The sequence below is a fragment of the Lonchura striata genome, chromosome 5, assembly GCF_050655825.1.
Source record: "Lonchura striata isolate lonStrDom1 chromosome 5, ASM5065582v1, whole genome shotgun sequence".
Classification (NCBI taxonomy): Eukaryota; Metazoa; Chordata; class Aves; order Passeriformes; family Estrildidae; genus Lonchura; species Lonchura striata.
In genome coordinates, this window is record NC_140707.1 from 23,205,001 (window position 1) to 23,215,000 (window position 10,000).

At 40.9% G+C, this 10,000-nt stretch overlaps 1 protein-coding gene and 1 long non-coding RNA gene across 2 annotated transcripts in view; one reads left to right on the top strand and one right to left on the bottom strand.

Moving 5' to 3' along the window:
* The window catches only part of LMO1 (LIM domain only 1), a 75,667-nt gene that overhangs the window by 3,661 nt on the left and 62,006 nt on the right, over positions 1–10,000 (top strand). Inside the window, exons 3-4 of the mRNA XM_085581429.1 lie at positions 3,615–3,703; positions 6,779–6,837. The gene's annotated coding sequence lies outside the window, so the exon portion shown is untranslated. The remainder of the gene's footprint in view (positions 1–3,614; positions 3,704–6,778; positions 6,838–10,000) is intronic.
* The window catches only part of LOC146767300 (uncharacterized), a 4,145-nt gene continuing 429 nt past the window's right edge, over positions 6,285–10,000 (bottom strand). Inside the window, exons 1-2 of the long non-coding RNA XR_014955953.1 lie at positions 8,566–10,000; positions 6,285–6,853 (exon numbers count right to left, since the gene is read on the bottom strand). The exon at positions 8,566–10,000 is cut by the window's right edge and continues 429 nt beyond it. This is a non-coding gene — a long non-coding RNA (uncharacterized LOC146767300). The remainder of the gene's footprint in view (positions 6,854–8,565) is intronic.

The following is a 10,000-nucleotide window of genomic DNA, read 5'->3' on the forward strand; positions in this document are numbered from 1 at the left end:
GGGGTCAACAAAGCCAACCCATTCCCACCTTTTGCCTTCAATAGGCTGCCCTGGAAGTTGTGCATCAGTTATTGGACCATTCTTTAGCCCCATCATTGGCATAACCCATGTAAACAGATAAAAAAATGACAAAAACAATTAAAACAACCACTGTTCCAAAAGGGGGCATGGGGAGGGTGGCCAGGTTGTGTTAGCTCAGGGTTCCACTCTTAGTTTATGTCTAGTCAGCCATCTAGCCTCTATTTTCTAATTAAATGTTTGTGCCAAGAGCACCTAAGCATTTATGAAAAGTTTTATCAGCCACCTGACTTGCTTTGGTGCCCAAGAGACTTGCTAGAAGTGTATGGAAAACATGCCAGACCTGGATTAAATTCCAAGTCTCCCTAGTTCCAGTCTAGTTCTTTAATTGCAGGACCTTGTGCCTCATTTCCAAAAGTTTTATTATATCCCCTTGTCCCTAATATGTGTCAAAGTAATATTTGCTTGAGAAAAGTGCTCATCAAAGAAAGGGCATGTGAGTAATTATATCACGCTATTACATGTGGCAATTTAACTCTTCACATGTTGGAGAAAGAAAACCTGGGGTTTACTGCTCTTGCCTGAAATGGAACAAACTCACTCAGTGTCCTTGTGCAGACTGAGTCTCTCTTGACTGAGACCTCCTCATGTGATGCCACCTGCGTTATTGTGGGCTTAATTGCAACACTTTTGTTGTTGTTAGTTGAACTTATTTGCTCTTGAGCATGTCATATTGCCCTGGCGTGTTTTCTTTTTTCAGACTTAACACAGTGCTCCTAAAGCCAACTTAACAGAGACTGCTCTACTGAAAGCTTTCTGAAATCATTCTTAAATTATGGTGCATAATCACTTGAAATTAAGTCAATTCAAATGTAAGTTTAATTTGGCACCTTCCACTTAACTGATTCCTAGTGTACAAGAGAAAAAAAGCTTCAGTTAAGTACTTAAGATGACATTTAATTGGTCCTGAGTATCACACTACTCTGTGTAAAACTCTGTAGTCTTTAAAAACTTTAATCACTTCCTTTCAGTCAGGGCTAGATTTCCTAGATATAAAAAAGCTTTAAAGTGAGACCCACCCACCAAGAAATTTGTTCCAAACTCCACAGCTGTCCTCAGTGCTTCTTTGTACCTCTTGATAAGTAAAGGGTTTCTTAGCTGGAAAGAGTTTAAAAACTATCAGGGATGGTTGTTGCTGGTATTTTTTAGTTCTAATTAAATGAAGTCAGGGAAGCACTAGTAAATAAGCAGCTGGAGGAAATAAGGAATTCTCATTGCTTCTGAGGAAAACTTTTTAAATGGGCAAAAGGTTTAGCAAGCTCTTTTAGTGCTTTCTGCTTAGCCTGAACAGTTGTAGCTCACTAGGCTGAAACTGGAGTACCAGAGAGAGAAGTGGAAAGTTATCCAAAACTCCTCACTTGTTTAAAAGTAATATATACATTATTGTTAGTCATTCCATGGCATTAGATCCTGCAGCTACATTTCAGTTAAGTGTTCTTCCATGGGCATGTTCTCTTGTTTCTTTTTTGGCAGTCATGTTTCTCTCTAACACTATTTTAGTACTTAGATGGCAAGCTACATTTTATCCATATAATGTTTAATTTAATAAGGCAAAATGTGATTATTTGGGTTAATTAGAGCATGTAAGAACTCTCTGTGTACGCACTTTTGATAGTCACTTTTAAACATGTGCTTATATATATTGATTTATAAATATCTGAGGTATATTTATGCAAATTTGATATACTAGCAATGCAAGGCATTATAGATCATTTGCAAGAGTGGTGCAGTGTGAATTCACATTTAGGCAGTGAGCAGCATTCATTAAATGTCCGTGCTTCAGCTGTGTGCTTGCAGGGTGGTATTTTTTCCTCCAAGGCTTAGCTATTAAATCCACTGTAAAATACTGCAGAGTTGTATCTCAGCCTTTTTAAGTGATCACTTGACTCCAGTGACTGGTATGGAAGCTATAGTCAAAATATGTCTATTTAAAACAGATGTAGTCATTAGGAGGCCCTCCAAACTGTGCTTCTCAGCTTCTTCTAAGTCAAACTTCTTCTAGGTCAAAGCATCTCCTAGGCAGGTTCAGAGAGGGATGATTATCCCTGTTTCCCCACGTGTCAAGTGTAACCAAACTGCTGCATTGACAAGGGGCTAGTGCCATAAAAATAGGAGCCACTACTTAGTTATCAGACAAGTTTGTTGCCATTCATGCTCCTCATTCTGTCTCACTCGTGCTATTTAAATGTGGAGCTAAATATAAATATTGGCCCTTGCTTATCGATAGGCACGGTAAGGAATTTTACTGCCCTGAACGCTGCTCGGGGTTAGCTTTGGATGGCTGTTTGTGGCACCACATTGCAACAGCCTGGACAGAATGCCACAGGGAAGGTCCTTGGGGCCTCTGTGATCCCAGAAAAGCTGAATGCCAGTGCCCAGGGTGAATTTAAGCATAGCATGATGAGCAGGACAAGTGGGCAGTAATAATCTGCGAGAGAGAGAAAGAGCAGAGCCTGAGCAGGGCCTTGCCAGCAGCAGGAAAGATTGCTTTCCACACTGCCCCAGCCATGACCTCAGGATAGGGATTTCTGACTGACCCTGTGCCATGAAGCATTAAAAACGCAACAAAATGATCCACTGGGCTCTCACTTCTTGACCTCCCTGTGAGCACAGAAGCTTTTCTAGCTCTCACTGAGAGAATGATATCATTTCTGTAGTTATCTTTACAGTTTTCAGACTGAGTTTCTCACCTGCTTTAAGAAAGCTGTGGCAACCACTACCATTTCTTCCAGTTATTCTCTTGTTTTAGTCCTTGCACTTCTGTCATTTGGTGATGGGCCAGAATAATGTGAAATTATCCAGACAACATTTCAGTTGTCTTTTCCTAATTTGTCATTTTGTTCAGATATCCAACACATTCTTTAGGACTAGGGGCTTTCTGCCATTGTGTACAGAAAGTAGACAGAAAATGAATAGTTTCCCCATTTTCATGGGGAAAGGACTTGGTGGCCTTCAAGCACAAAATCTCCTGGTCTGTCCTGATCCTGTCACAGAAATCATCCCCTTCTCTAAGGGTCTAGCATGACGAGGGAACAAAGGCAGTAACTGTGGGTTTGGATATAGATCTGGGTACAGTTGAGTTGACTTCCCAAAGCGCCTCTGTAGGAAAAGCTCTGCATGATACAAACAGGTACTGCCACTTATAAACCGACGGTACAGGTATGTTCCTGGTGCCACAGGGCAAGGTCTGGAGAGCATTTCCCATCACCAAGTAAAGCAAACAGTGTCTTGAAGCAAAAGTTACCACTGCGGAGAGTTTCAGTGGTGAGGCAATTTGGGTTGCACCCCTGCGTTAACTCTAGAGTTGATCAGCATCACCCTGCTGCTTGCATGCTGCCCATATTACAGTTATTCCATGTTGCTGTAGTGTGGAACATTGTGATCAGCCTCTGGATGCTCCTAAATTAAGGCAGATCATCTTTGCCTCCTAAGAAACCTCCAGAACCTAGGTGTAGCCATAAAACTGCTAACAAATGCAAGCTGGCTGCAGTTCAGAATTGGGCCAGTACTTTTAACAGCATGAAATTTTGTTGTAGGCCCTCTGGAAGGATTCTGTAGATGAAACATTGAACTGGAGCAAAATCAAGACTGAAGTCCCCTGTGTGGAAAAACAGGTGAAACAAAGGTTAGCTATGTTTGAGAAGGGGGATGCATCTCTCATTTGTATTACAGATAGAGTCTGATGACATTAATTTGGAAGAGGTGTATCTTTCTTTACTGTTGACTTATGTTCACAAATGCATTCTAATGTCATGACCTCTTTTGTCTGAGTTGGCATCAGTGGAACATACCGACCATACCAATCTCATCAACATAATCAGAAAATAAGTTGATATTTTAGGTTAGTAATTAAATCCTGAGCTCTACCCACTTTGTTAGGGCCTGAACTTCTACATGTACTTTCATACTGCCACTGGTGGCTTTTTGTTTGCATTACAGCAGCCTGAGAGCAAACGAAAGGCAAGATCCAAGATAGGAAGGCAAATTGGTTTTGCAAACATGGCAAAGAAAGTGTGTGAAATCAAATGCCAATATTAATGCAAGACATCTGCTCTCTGTTCCAGTTCTGAGCGAAGTAATCCAGTCCTAATTATACACTGCTGTGTCCTCTACCAGCTAAGGAGAATGGTGCAGCCATTCTTAGTACTAGTGTATAAATTTCTTTTTGGATCTGATAGATACATTAGATGCAGGGGAGGCTTTTCATTTTTTGACTGTCAGTTGCTTTGGGTAGCACAAAGAGAGGGGAGGAGAAAGGTTGCAGAAGGAAAAGATCAAAATCTTCCAAAAAGGACTCTGCTCCTAGAATAAAAAATTTTCCTAGAGAACTTTCCCTGCAGACCTCAATCAATACTATTCTCATCTGAGTGCACATATTATTCATTAAGAAATATTGGCAAGATGTGCACTATAGTGTATGCCTTCATTAGACCCTCCACCTGCCTGCTTTTATCAGAATATCCTCCCTAACTTTCATCTTCATTGAACTTTATTCTGTCTTTGGATTCAGAGAGAAATCTTGTAATTTCACAGCATGGATTTATTTTAAAACAAACAAACAAACACCAAAATATTCATCTCTCTGGTGTGAGAGATGTTAATGTGTTTGTGTATGTGTTTTCTCATCTCACACATTAATGAATCAAGAAGATTATCACCATTAGATTCAGATTGAACTGGATGATGATGAATTCAAGTGCAAAACACAGCCCAGTGCAACAGACCCTCCCTAACATGGGAATAGCTGGAATTCCTCTGTTGTGCGTTCAGCTGCCACACCATATCCTTTGTGTGCACCTACAGCTCCTGTGCCAGCAACCATTTTCCTATGGGGTCAACATTTTTAGATGATATGCTGTTTGAATGATGTTATGAAGATCTGGCAAATGTCATCCATGCCAAGTAGAGGCAGAGTGAGCCACAAAACATAGGGGACACTGGCAGTGTCTTAGGTTATTGTTATCACAAAGCAACATGAGCCTGACATTGCATTTTATCTTTTCAGTTCTTGTGTTTACATCTCCAACTATTCTGTGTCGGTCTTGCCTGATCTCTTTAGTGCAAGGCAGTGAAGAAAGAAACTATCTTATTGAAGAAGGGCATTGGGATTTTTGGACAATATGTTGTGGTCTAGCTCCATAGCTGGGATCCCTGTGTGCTGCTGCAGTTTAAAGAAGAGCTGATAGTGAAAGATGATGAAAAGGCAGCTCCATGGCTCTGTCTCTGTTCACCCATCCCACAGTTGATTAGTCTCTGCTTGACATCAGGCTGGGAGCAATAAGCTCTGATCATAACAGAGTATGTGGCAACAAGCCTGAGAGCTCCGTGTGTCACTCCAGAACCAGACACTGTCTCACTGGATTCCTCCACAAAACAACTGAGGCAGATGTAGGGATGCCAGATTTGTTTTTCAGATCTACCTACTCCTATCTGCTCTACCAAGGTGAGGAGTAAAAGGCAGGACTATCTGCAGAACACTGCAGTAGCAATGGACTTTGAAGTAGAGAAGAATATACAGAAAAGTCAATTATTGATCCAAATGAAAGTGAGGAACATTAGGAAAACACTGTCACTAGAGTTTATTCATAAGTTCAGAGGTCTGTTTTTGATGGGTTATGTGTGTTAAGGATTCATTGCCACTTAAAGAAGCTGCACAGGCACTGCTGTGTGAAGAGGTGGCAGAGTCAGAGTCCATGTGTTGGTTTGCTCAGGAAGATTGGGCTAAAGGTGCACTCCTGAACTTTGCTGAACTTCAGTTTGATATGGATTGAAACCTTACATCACTGTTGAGACCTGATGGACCATACAAATGGAAGAACACATCCCACTTGAACCTGGGAGAGTTTTGAGAGGTGGAAGGAGAAAGGAGGCTTCTATTGGGAAAGCATGTCCTGTATTTATGCTTTTCCCAGGGAAATCTAGCCTGTCCCAGCTCCATGTCTGGGCCTCCTCTCACGCTGTTCACTTGGGTCCTTAGACCTCTCCCTGCCTGTGTTGGTGCAGGGCAGCCAGACATTGGCAGATCTGCAGTGTGTCACACCAACCTCACCCCCCAGCAGTTTGTAGCCACTCACAAAACCTTCCTGATACCACTTTATCAAGCAGAAAGAAACTTCATGTATTCCATTGCAGCTGAGCTGTTCTGGACATGAGAGATGCAGAATCTGCCCATTAAACATCTTATGAAACAAGAAACAGTCAAAAAATTCAGGTGTTTCTACTTTTATTTTGGAAAAAAAATCCTTTTAACTTTTTCCTCTGGAGAGCAGCAACACAACTTCTGAATAACTAATTTATCCACTGTAAATTTCTCTAAAAGGTCATTACAGATTTTAAAGCCTAATGGCTTAAAGTTACAGTCTTATATCACAGTGGCAAAGAACTTATTCTCTAGAGATTTTATTTTTGAAGCTTTCCCGTTTTATTCTATCAAAGGAAATGCTGTATTTTTAATATACAGTTTATTAAGGGAGAACTTATATTTATGAAAATATTTAACAATTATTTCACATAAAACATAGTAACAGAATTGAGTGATTTATTTTCACAATGCATAGGCAGAGAAGTAGAGCAAGCCAGAGTTTAGAAATAATTGAGGTCTGTAGATCTCAGGTATGTATTTAAGTGGTCTTTTGAACTGCCACCCATGTTCTGTGTGAACATAACTTTTCAGAGTACTTGTGATTTTCCTCCTTTACAGGGCTGCTGAATTGCAGTATGAGGTCAGGCCCGTGGTCACTCTCTTCTGACACCAGCAAGGTAGGTGCCAGTGATTCTGAAATAGGTAAAAATAGAGATGTTTTATAGCTAATTTAGTACAGACCTGTGCAAATTGTCTCAGTTATTTGTGTGGATTCGAGAAATAAAACCCATGTGTCAAACTGGCAGATAAAAGTCTCATTTGCTGAGAAATTTGACTTTGAAAACAACTGCTAAATTCTCCATGTGCAGGGTAGTCTTTGGTATGGCCTGGTGCTGCTTCACTGTGGGATTCTGACTGTCACATGTGACTTAATCACCTTCCTTTTTTATTTTGATTTTTTTTTTCTAATCCTGTCAGCTGAAAGATAAAATAAAAAACATATTCACCTTCCTGATGAAACATTATAATTCCCAACACTGAAACATTAACCGAGTCCTTAATTAAGAGAGACTGAAAGTAGAAGAATGCTTTTATGTCATCAGCTGGTTTTTGCTCTAGTCATCTGCCTCATTCAAGCATAGGATAATATGAAACCTCATGGGTCTGCTAAAGGCTTGATTTAAGTATACTATGGACTTTGCAATTTAATAGGAATGGGGTGTTGTTCTTATGAAACTTCATTTTCTCTTGCTTGTGCTCAAGCAAAAAGGAAAAAAGTACAAGCAGCTAGTGAGCACGAGCCTCAAGTTAAACCCAAGTCTGAGCCCAAGCTCTGGCTGCACAAAGGTGTGTTTATTCCTGCATGCCTCTTCCCTCACACACTAGGAATAGCAGGAATTAGAATTAGACCAGAAACTTTCCTGGGCAGAGCACAGCTGTTCCCTTTTTTCTGTAGTTCCTGCAGTATTGAGCGTGAGGGCTTCTCAGAGCTGCCTAGCCAGGGAGTGCGTGGGGCACCAGAACTGAATGAAAACCAGTGCACATCAGTGATGAACTGGCACCTCAGCAGCAGTGCTGTCTGGTCCTCCTCCAGCAGCGAGCTGTTTTAGTGCTTTGTTCCACAGAATGGAGGGTTGGGGAGCTGAGGCTTATTCCCAGACACTGATCTGTGTCAAGTTTTCCCAGTAACTCGTTATGGGGCCAGTTGCCTACACAAGTGCTTTTTAAAGGAGTAATCTAGCTGTTCTTCTCTAGTGTCAAGATAATAAAATAATAAGTGTAGTAAAATTCTTTGTATGAGACTTTTAATCTACTGGGTGAAGGAGGCTCAAAAATTACTGAAACTTTCTCACTCCTCTGAAATAACTCTCTGAGCAGATATAATGGAAACAAACGCAGGACAATGCTTCATCACACTAGAAAAAGTAATTTACGTAGAGTGGGGACCTTTACACTGGGGTTTGTCTCTTCACCTTATTAAAGTTGTAAACCTAAAAATGGCCATGACTGTAACTGCAGGATTGCTAGCAGACTGTTCAAATTGCAGGATTTGTGTTTGGGAATGCAATGTTTTGGTGGTTTTGGCATTATTTTTCTCCCCTTGTGTGATGCTCTCTCATGCACCTACACAAGTGCAAAATTCTCTCTTGATTTTTCCCTCCAAGTCCTTTTCAGGCCCAATGACCCCACTTTTGTCGGCTCAAGCACAAACATAATTTCTGAGGAACGATATCAAAGTCAGTCTCTGTTTCCTCAGTTTCTTCCTGTTCTACCCTTGGCATCCCACCAGTGGCCTCGAGCTCCAGTGCACGCAGACAAACTTCTGCCACTCAGTAAATCTGTGCTTAGATTAAACCACACTATCCCTGTGGCACACTCAGAATTAAGGCTCAAGAGTTGCATACCAAGATCTTGAAATTCTGGCTTTGCACCCAAAAGTCTCCTTGGCCACAGTGAGAAAAGGAATGGGCTCAAGGACCAAAAGCACGCTCAGGAACGAGTTGATGCACGATGCTCTCCAGGGTCAGCATTTTTCAAGTACTGCTGTGTTCTTTCAAAGGAGGGGGGAAAAAAAACCAAGCAAGATTCATGGAGTTAGAAAGACCAAGTTCCTGTGGGTGCAGTATGTGCCACAGAGTGGAAATTAAAAACCAGAGAATTAACAGGGTTTGTTGTGTTACAAAGCTTGAAAGCATTTTTATCCTTATATGTGTGTACTCACAGAAAAACATACTGCACTAATAAAACAGAACTTTATGTTCCCAAGCATATTTATTGTTTGTTGCCAAGCAGTCTTAGCTGTGGGTTTGTTTGTAGGGGTGAAGAGGAGGTGCTTGTGGGGTTTTTGATCCCCTTGGCTATAGGTGATATGTACAAGGTGTGCCTTAAAGAGAATGGGTAGAGTTGCCAGGCAGGCAAGTTTAATAATGGGTATCTTGACAGGGGTGAATGTGAAGGGAAACTGAGGATGTGACAGTTCCCATGAGATGGTGTGCAGCACTATCCCCCCTAAAATCTACCAAAAATTATCTGTCTTCCCTCAAGGGGAACCAGCTTGAAGAAAAGTCCAAAAAAAGTCAACATGGTGGGACCTAAATAAAAGCTAATAGATGAGCCGAGCTAATATTAGTTTCCTGATATATAAAGCCAAATGGATTAATGGATCAGCTCATGCATTGCCTAAGGAAACAAAAAGAAAATCTTCAATACTTCTGTGCACATTGAGGACATGAACAATATGGGTCTTTAGAAAGTAAAAACCTAATTTGGGGGAATCAATTACTACTTCTTTTTTTTCTTACCCTTTTTTTTTTTTTTTTTTTTTTTTATTTAAAGGAAGTTCACTGAGAGGTAAAACTTGGGTAACACGCCAGCCAGAAGTCATGCGTCTCAGACACCACAATGATGGTCGATCTCGGTTTGCATCAGCCTTGCCCGGGCTCTTTTTAGCATTCCAGCTTCAGCTAATGGAAATCAAGCCCATTATGGTAAACTTAGGAAGCAAGTACATTAATAGTGGGCACCGACATTAATTCAAATGGTAAACAATTCAGAACTGTTCCCACTACATACTAGATTATGTATCATCTTACCTGCTTCTTCAGAGGGCTGCGCCTTTCATGGGTTTTTAAAGTACAGAAGATTGTCTGCCACAGAGTTTTCTGCTTTAGTAAACTATTCCCAAATTCTGCTTCACTCCCTCTCAGTCCCATATACTTTTCTTTTTTGTTTTGGATGCGAGCACTTTTCCTCCAGAACTGACACAGACTGGCAAAGCCAATCTGTTCCTTACTTTAAAAACATAGATGCAGACGGGGCAAGTTTAGCAAAGGCAAGATG